General features: G+C 42.8%; 2 pseudogenes; both read left to right on the top strand.

The window, feature by feature from the left end:
- Positions 1–3528: 3528 nt before the first annotated feature.
- On the top strand, positions 3529–5195 carry LOC145395865 (uncharacterized; annotated as a pseudogene).
- Positions 5196–5281: 86 nt separating this feature from the next.
- LOC145395859 (uncharacterized) lies at positions 5282–9568 on the top strand (annotated as a pseudogene).
- Positions 9569–9831: the final 263 nt, after the last annotated feature.

Raw genomic sequence — 9831 nt, 5'->3', positions numbered from 1 at the left:
ATTATACTTGCATATAACATAAGAATAAAAAATACAAGCGTTATTCTCTTATGTCACTTTTGCCTGGCAACCCATGCATAGGACACCAATGTTTATAAACATTGTCCAAAATCTATGCAAAATAATGCTTTTAACTTCAGAATATAAAAAATTAACATTATATTATTGACATAAGGTACAAAATGTAAAGGTTTATCATTCAGAAGTATACCCATGCATAGGACACCAATGTTTATAAACATTGTCCAAAATCTATGCAAAATAGTGCTTTTAACTTCAGAATATAAAAAATTAACATTATATTATTGACATAAGGTACAAAATGTAAAGGTTTATCATTCAGAAGTATTGAAAAAAACTTACCTACTTATAGATGACATGGTGTCTAGAAAAAAGTACAAAATTGGCAACTTTAGATGCCAGCACAGCTCACCCTTCGCCTCCAATGTCGTCAACAACACTGAGGATTCAAAGAATGGTCCAAACTAAGTGTAGAAATCAGCAAAGAAATGTTTTCTATCATAGGATAATTTTCCCTGAATATTAAGGTGGACTATTTGTAGGGCACTAGGCATAAAATCAGCTAGTCTTTGCAGCTCTTTTGTTTGCCCAGTCCACCATTTGTTCCCCTGTCACGCAGTGTTCTCTGAGTTTCACTTCTGAGATTATGCAATTCAGTTTTTAGGGTTAAGGAGCTAGGATGAGCCAACCAGTTGTAATGTGCTGTATTCTTCATTGCAAAAAGGCCATGTATGCCCTCAGCATATTCATTAAATCAGTTTTTTTGGCAATAACTATAGGAGCCTACGATATCTTCTGCTGTGCTTCGAAGCAGTCTTAATGTTCAGCCACTCTTCTTATAGGTTTGTTGCATTATTGTTAGGGTCAAATGGTGGGCATTGAGAGCCCTTGTCTGTAATAGTGCTCCAGAAGGTGTTACAAGTCACTGCATCCATAAACATACTACAATTTAGTTTCTTGAAGGATGGCCTACGGATCACATCACACACACACACACACACACACACACACACACACACACACACACACACACACACACACACACACACACACGCTCGTTTGCGTGCAAATCACAATACACCCTCTACCTTCGGGAGTGCCGGTGTAACAACTGACATTTTAATTTCCATCCCACAGACGAAAATATTTGTACTATATTATAACTTAACCTACTTCACCCTATTCTGTCCCACAACTTCTCTGAGATAGAACCATACAGTCAACATCCATATTAACCTTTTGGTGTTTATGGATGCGGTGCAAATTTCATGCACTCATTACCATTTGACACAGGCTGCACCTGCGCACATTTCAACCGTTCATTACCATTCAACTGGTTTGCATCGAAAGAAATGGCCTCTGTTTTTTTGGTTATGGAATGATTTTGTGTCTATTTCTGGGCAAGAACAAAGCACTACTTGAGACCCTGTGTATTCCTCTGCTGCGCTCAACCCACCCTGCACCCAGCATCACCTCACTGCCCCAGTCAGTGTACAATGCACGTTGCTCGAGTGTAAGATAATTTCCTCCTGCACTCCGTAAAATTAACCCTAATTGACCTACAGTAATTCTTTATACACCAAAATGTAGCCAGATAAATTCCTAGTAACTTTTTCTCAGTAACATTTACCATGAAAATTATATTTCTATGAGAAAAACCTGAAAAAAACTCAAGTCAATAAACTAAACTAAACCATAGTTATTTACATTCGGCTGACCTTTTTTACAACACCAAGAGCAAGTATATTTATTCCGGATTGCGGTGAAAAGAAAAATACGATTATATAAACATAAATAAGGGTGTGAGGATAAATTGTTTATGAACTATTGAGTGCGCTGGAATAACGCAGTGATGGGGAGTCTCTCAGTGTGTGACCTTGGGCACCTAGGCCTGTGTCCCAAGTACTCACTCATGGTTGGATGCAGACTGCGTCGATTGTCAATAAGAGGGTTAAAATGTCAGAAATATATAATAATAATTATTATGTGCATTGTGGCACAGTGGTGGAGCACCTGACTCAAGGCTGTAGAGTCGTGAGTTTGCGCTGAGCCCAGGTAAGCTGCCTTCCAGGAAGAGGTAGCCTCTCCTGTCGCCTAGCTGGTTGTAGCAGCCGTGGCTCAGTGGGTTAGAGAGCTCTGACCGAAGGGTCGGTGGTTTGAGTCCACCCAGGTGTCATTGGTAGACATCAGGAAGGGCATCTGGTCATGAGGTGTTACACATTCCAAAACCAAAGTTCTCTATCCGGGGGCAATACCTTAGCCCTTACTGAAAAAAGGGGACATGGCATAAAACTAAAAAAACAAGTCTCCATCCATCTAATTTCTTCCCTTTTGCATGTGTGAGTTTGCCTTCTAGGTTGCTGACGTCCAACCTTTTACCAGCCAAGTTACATTCATTTCTTCCATATCCACTTTTATCTATTTCTCCTCTCTCTGAAATCTCCATTCTAGGAGATTTCAACGTTCACCACCACCACTGGCTCTCCTCTCCTTTCACTGATCCGCCTGTTGAACAAGCCTAAATCTTTTCTCTCCTTAATGGCCTAGATCAGCTCGTACAGCACCCTACCCGTATCCCTGGCTGCCTTGGAGAGAGCTCCAACATACTTGACCTCTTCCCTACAACTAATCTTTCTGCTTACACATTTAATCTTCCCTCTCCATTGGGCTCCTCTGATCACAACCTTATTACTTTAACCTGTCCTATTGCTCCAGTACGGCCTGTGGACCCTCCAAAGAAATGTTGAGTGTGGCACTTTGGAGCTGCTGATTGGGAGACCCTCAGGCAGTGCTTCTTTGATTTTGCCTGGAATGATTATTGTTTCCATGGCAGGGAGCCATCTGAGCAGGGCTGTAATTTCTGAGGGGGCTAGGGGGGCTGTGGTCCCTCAGTGTTTTCTGTATATTAGTTTCTCAAAACTTCAGCTTAGATTGAGGGCTTATAATGCTGAACATAAAAAGGAAGAAACACTTGAAGTAGTTTTGTTGAAAATTCAAACAATTCTATTCGTGTTTGACTGAATACTTCTAAATTTGATCCAGAATGATCATAAACTAAACCATAATTTTGATTATTCTATCATTACCAAACAATAAAGTCAAAGTGGTATATGTCAGTCTGAATCCTAACACAGGTGTGTAGGAACCGCGGGTGTGATAAGGGTACAGCATTGTGCAACAAGAATGTAAAATGGCCAAATTATTAAACGTAATGTGAGGAATTGGATTGAAGTTGGTGGGAGGCTCGCTCGCTAGGCGCTGGAGGAGCGAGTTTGTCAGGACGGGAAGTCATGAGGGAGAATAACAAACAGACATTGCAGCAATTGTCGATGAACTAGGGGGTTTTGCCATATTTCAGCAGGTATGTTGCATCGTCAATTGTGATAATGTAGGAAAAGAGTGTTATAGTGGTGCTGGATATACAGGTCATGAGAGGGGATGAATGAGACGGGTGGAAATTATTTTGCAAGAATTTTCAGTAGCGGTGGTGGACAGAGTTGTGGCGCCATGTGCGCCACCAAGCCAAGCTCAGGCCTCCAGAGCCAAGGTGTGGAGTTTGTGGGGTGGAGCATGGGCGGCTGGCACTCCCGGGCTGGTTATACTGTTGGGATAGGAGTGTCAGGTGTGGATTGCAGTGGCGGCGGTGAGAAGTGAAGAGGGGCCGTGCATCCTTGGAGATGTCAGAGGTGGGGGTGGTTATAGTACTTCCTGGGACAGGAACGCAAGGACTACAGGTGTTATTACCACTCAGAGTGTTCTTTTAGTGACCAAGTGTTACTGAGCTACAAGACTGAGGGGGAGGACGTGGGGAGTGATACAGTGTTATCAAAGAAGTGTCTGTTCATTTCTTAAGGATTGTCTATTTTGTACTGAGCCTAAGAAGTGTGTTTTTTCCTTGTTTTTCTGTAAGGAAGCACTGGCACTATTGTACTGCGATAACTAATGGCTGTGTGTAAGACTTTTAATGCTAGGGGTATTGAATATGCTAATTTAGACAGTGTTTCCTTCACCCCCCCCCCCGCAGGAGGCTAAATTTTTCTATTAATGTGTCAAGGCTGGCCTTGTCATAGGAGGGCAGCATTGCAGCTCATTACAGAATTGGTAGCAGAGCATGATTTGTTCACGCTCTTTTAGGTAGTAGTATTTGAAAACACATGCTGGGGTCCAGTGTGTAGGTCGGGGCCATGGAGAATTTTATGTATACAGAAGGAAAGGAGGATTCCCACTCCACAGTATCGATGGAGGAAGGGGAAGAAGAGATGTAAGTGGGGCGTTGGGACTGAGGATGATCTTCTCAATGCCAGTAAACAGGTGCAGTGGCGGTAACAGAGTTGGGGCAAAAAGTGGATCATAGTAGGGGACCCCGAGGCACTGTGTGGTCTCGACCTGCCCCCATTATTCAGAAGTTTTCCAGGAGATCAAGGAGAGCCAATGAAATCAATGACTGGGTAAAAGATGCTGAGGAGAATATAGCTCAAGTTGGATTGCACGGACTGGAGGCAGTGACATATTTGTGTGGGTTTTTGGAAAGGCCAGCATTAACCAGAGTTCGGAATAATGAGGTGGAGACGGTTGCAGAGTTATTTGCATGTTTGCAAAATGCCTTTGGGGTGAAACTGAGTTATTTGGAATTGGAAAAACAGTTACATGCCCATGTTCAGCAGCAGCAGGAAGGTGTGTAGGAGTTTGCTGATGCACTGGTAGAATTTGAGCAGGTAAGAAGCACAGGGGTTGAAGATCGGAGGTGGTTGTTGTACACACGGTTTTGTACGAATCTGAGGGACAGAAGAATGGAAGTGAAGTTACAGAAATGGTGGGAGAAGCATTCCAATGTGCAGTGTCATGAGTTGGTTCAATGTGCAGCAGTTAAAGTGAAGATGGCTGGCCAGACTCGGCGGGAGGAGGCGGAGTAGAGGGGGTGGAAGAAACCAGAGGGGTTTGTGAGGGGTGTATTTTCCTCAGCCCCCTGCTCTCTCTGTGGGCAGCATGGACATCTAAAGTTTCAGTGTAATAGATCTGAGGACTGGTTGAAGAAAAGAGCAGGAAATGGGCTGTCTCGAGGAAGGGGGATCGAACCTCGAGACAAATCCAGACCTCGAGACAAATCCAGACCTCGAGACAAATCCAGACCTCACCAGGAAGCAGTGTGTGAGGAGCATGACAAAGGTTGCTGAGGAGGTATGTGGTCGGACCAAGAAGGAAGTTATTTGGCAAGACTCCAGGTATGGTAGTATCTGTGATTGGAAATTCAGTGGAAGCAATGGCTCATTCAGGGGCAAAAATTAGTTTAGTGACAGAGGAGTGGTGAAGAAGTATCTGCTACCCAAGCAGGTTGTGGTGCATGATGCGAACATTCAGATTACAGATGCTAATGGAAGGGCAATTCCATGTTAAGAGTACGTGCAGGTGGACTAGGAAGTGGAAGGCAAGGTTGTGAAAGACTGTGGGTTGTTTGTTAAGTGTACAACAGGGAAAGATGGAGTGGTGCAAGGAAAGCATTTGCCAGTACTAGTGGGGATGAATGTCTTGGCAGAGTTGGTGAAAGGTTGGAGGAGTGCAGCTGGGGGAACGTGGCAGTTGGAAATGGGTAGGGAGTGGAGTAGATGTGTTCGGGCAGTGGAAGCCAGGTTGAATGCAGCAGCCGTTAGGCTGGGCTGTGGGGCAACAGGGGCAAGACTTGGTTATTCCAGCAGGTACATAGAGGGTGCTGAAAGTGTTTGTACAAAGTTTATGTGAGGTAGATGTAGACAGTGTGATATTAGAACCATTGGAGAGTGGTGATGGCTATTGGACATCAGAGGGTGTGTGTGTTTTTCTGAGTTACTGTATACCAGTGGTCCATGGTGAGAGATGGGTGTCACTGGCTATTTTGGGATGCAAGATTTAGACCTCAGTGGAAAGTAGCCAAGGTGTCATATGGGTGGGAAGTTACAGGGAGAAAGGTGTGTAGTCATACAAAAGCAGAGGATGTGTCTGCAGAGATGGCTTGGGAATTTAGACAGCGTGTGGGTGTGCATGTGGAGGAAGACCAAGTGGATCCGGGACAGCTGACATAGTTGGATAAACTGTTGTATCGGTATTGGAGTGTGTGGGTGGAGGATGAGCAGGATCTGGGATATGCTACTGGGGTGGAACTTCAAATACATCTCACAAATGAGGTACCCATTAGGTTGCCATACAGACTCATTCCCCCCACATGTTTGACAAAAGTTAAAGCTCATGTAAAGGGATTGCTGGAACAGGGGGTGACTGAGGAAAGTGTGAGTCCCTATGCTGCACCGATAGTGTTGGTGAGGAAGAAGAATGGATCGTTGAGGCTATGTGTAGATTATAGAAGGTTAAATGAGGTCACTGTAAAGGATGCTTTTCCACTACCGTGAATTCAAGACACTTTATATGCTGTAGCAGGAGCCCAGTATTTCTCTTCCTTTGATTTGGTTGCAGGATATCATCAGATAAAAATTAGAGAAGGTCGGTCTAAAACAGCCTTTGTGACACCCTTTGGGCATTAACAGTATGTATGATGCTCAATGGGGTTGACTAACAGCCTGCTACTTTTCCGCATTTTATGGAGTATGTGTTTAGTGACCACAATTTTATCACTCTGTTGGTGTATTTGGATGATTTGTTAGTCTTCTCACGGACTGTGGAGGAACATTTGGACAAGTTGGAGATAATGTTGAAGTTGTTGGGGAAATATGGGTTGAAGTTGAAGCCTTCCAAGTGTCACATCTTGAAATCTCATGTCAAGTATTTGGGGTTTGTGATGTCGAAAGAGGGGATTAGTACTGATCCAGAGAAAATTAAGGCAGTTCAAGAGTGGCTGGCCCCTCGCACTCTTAACCTTTAACCGCGGGGTGTCACTTTTGTGACACTCGGGTGCAATGGATCATACCACGGGGAGTCACTTTTGCGATTCTGTGTTATTTTGAATTCGCTCGGGCTTTGAAGTGGTTGCTTGTATCATCTGTCAGTACTGCCAGTGTCTAACAATAGTCAGTGCTGCTATTGTCATCTGTACTCCCATCCATTGTTGACAATTTAGCCATTTCTCCCCGTTCTTGACTTCCCTTCCTACCTCCCCTCCATTACCTCTCCTCCTGCCTGCCCCAGCTGTGCTACGCTAAGCAAATCTTGCCCGGATTTTTCCACTCATTTCATCCATTGGAATGAGCCCTATGCCTTATTCTAATACAAAATAATATATATAAAAAAGAAAAAAGGTAATTGATAGTGCCATACATCTGGAAATGGCAACACCCCATGCGCACTCGTTCGCTAATTTTCCCTGTTTATTTCCCCTTGAAATATGCTGTATGACATGCTCTCATAATAAAAATATATATAAGAAAGGAAGGGAGAAGCCTAAGTGATATTTGCATTCACCTGGAACTACCTAATTTCCTGCCAATCATTTCACAGCACGTAAATTAGCAGCTGTCACCTCGCTGATGTTGTCAACCCCTGGCGGCCCCATATCCACCTCGTCATTTAGTTCAGTGTTGTCTCTTGAGATGAAAGCACATAACACTTCCACCCCTCCATTACCGCCGCTTCTAAGGGGCCCTGTGACCTCTACTCCTACTAAACCTCGTGTGAGAAGGGATAAAGGACTAAGTGACTCTGCTGTGGAGCGTGAACTGGCTAATTTATCCATGATAATGATGGACAGTGACTACAATCTTTCTGGTGAATCGTGTGATGAGCCAGTGGAGGAAATGGTGATAAACTACGAGTACTTTAGTGTCCCGAGTTCATCCTGGCTCCAAGGGAAAGGAGCTCTTAGTTACTGGAAGTGATAGTGTATAACATAGTGTAAATAAAATGGAAATGTAAATAATTACTAATATAAGAATATGAGTACAAATACTTGGAGTAATAACAGTGAAAGCTTTGCTGTCTACGCTAGTTTACTGAACGAGAAAGTTAATGCCTGGAGTGAAAATAAACTACTATTACTGAAGGAAACTTAGGGATAAATACTGTCTATATATATATATATATATATCTATATATATATATATATATATATATATATATATATATATATATATATATATATATTGCCAGACGCCATAATCCCGTAAGAGGTGGCCACTTGACTCTGAGTTATTTGTTTTACAGGGAGGGGCACTAACCCTCCACCAACCCACTTGTTAACACGTAGGGAGCACGTATGGTTCGGTTATATGGTACCACCCACTGTTGTAAATGGTTTCTTGGCTTACAGGAAACCATTTGGCTTGTCACTCAATGTAAAGCCACCTGTAAAGGAAAGAAACGCAATAAGAAATGACAGGAAAGATGGGAGAAATAGGAAGAGAGGAGGGCAGGCACAGAAAAAGAATGATAAAGGCTAAGGAAGAAGTTGGCAGCACTACATCGTGAGTGGATGATGGTCACCACCACCTACCAATATATATATATATATATATATATATATATATATTTATATATATATATATATATATATATATATATATATATATATATATAATATATATAATATATATATATATATATATATATATATATATATATATATATATATATATATATATATATATATATATATATAAGTGTAATAAAGTAATAGGAATATAAAGTGTGAGTGTGTTTATGAACAATAAATGACAGAATAAGGTCGTACGCGCTCGTAATTTTCATTGCTTTAGGGTTTTTTTTTCGGTGTATGGATTCCAAACTACTTGAAAATCATAGAATAGTGTTTCTAGTGATAGCATCAGGCTGTGGTAATCATATTACGGGGTGTCGGGAAGTGTAAATTGGAGAATTCGTTACCGAACTTCAGAAGTCTCCACAAGTCCTATGGTAGTCGACGAAGGCTCAACAAACATCCCAGGAGAAAGCTGAAGGTATGTGCCATAAGCATATTTAATTAGAAAATTCTAGGACTAATAACTGATTTTTGGCAAATATTTTTAAAAAGTCAGTTGGAGCACGAATATCCCCGCGTGAGGTTTTTTTTTTTTTTTTTTTTATGTGTCCGACTCTGGGCATAGGCTTTCACAGCCTGCTATCAAGGCCCAGCAGTCCTCCTACATACCATACACCTCTACATGTCACCACTTCGGCGCTAACACCCACCGTCCATATTGAATACATGCTAGGGCTGTCTCATACAGGACTGGTGTATTGGTATTAGCGGGTGCACGGATCGCCTCGACATGCCCGCGCTTAAGGGGTTAAGGAAGTCAGGGCATTTGTGGCCTTTTGTTCATTTTATAGGAGATTTTTTGAGGGGTTTGCTCGAGTGGCTGCGCCATTGCATGTCCTAATAAGCGGTGATTCAGAGGCCGACGTGACCAAGTTTTGGGGTGAGACAGAGGCTCGAGGTTTTGCCCAGCTGAAAGAGAAAATGATCCAGGCATTAGTGTTGAAGAGTGCAGACTACACCAAGCCATTCGTGGTGGAAACAGATGCCAGCTTCGATGGACTGGGGCAGTTTTGTCCTAAGAGTATGATGGAAAGTTGCATCCAGTGGCCTTTGGAAGTAGGGGACTGGAAAAGTCAGAGCGGAACATGAATAATTACAGTTCGTGGAAATTGGAGCCAGCATTGAAATGGGCAGTGACAGAACAGTTTGAGATCTACGTGGCAGAGGGACAGTTTGTGGTGTTGACAGACAATAATCCGTTGGCATGCTTGAAAACAGCTAAACTTGGAGTTGTGGAGTGTAGATGGCTGGCAGATTTGAACCGGTTCAATTTTGTGGTATAGTATCAGCCAGGCAAGGAGAACGCAAATGCCAATGGACTGTCTTGGAGACCCCACGACAGGGAAGTAGAG

The sequence above is a fragment of the Coenobita brevimanus genome, chromosome 4, assembly GCF_032717465.1.
Source record: "Coenobita brevimanus isolate Jiangsu-jjx chromosome 4, ASM3271746v2, whole genome shotgun sequence".
Lineage (NCBI taxonomy): Eukaryota > Metazoa > Arthropoda > Malacostraca > Decapoda > Coenobitidae > Coenobita > Coenobita brevimanus.
The sequence above is the reverse complement of the archived record's forward strand: the minus strand, read 5'-3'. Positions and strand labels throughout refer to the sequence as shown.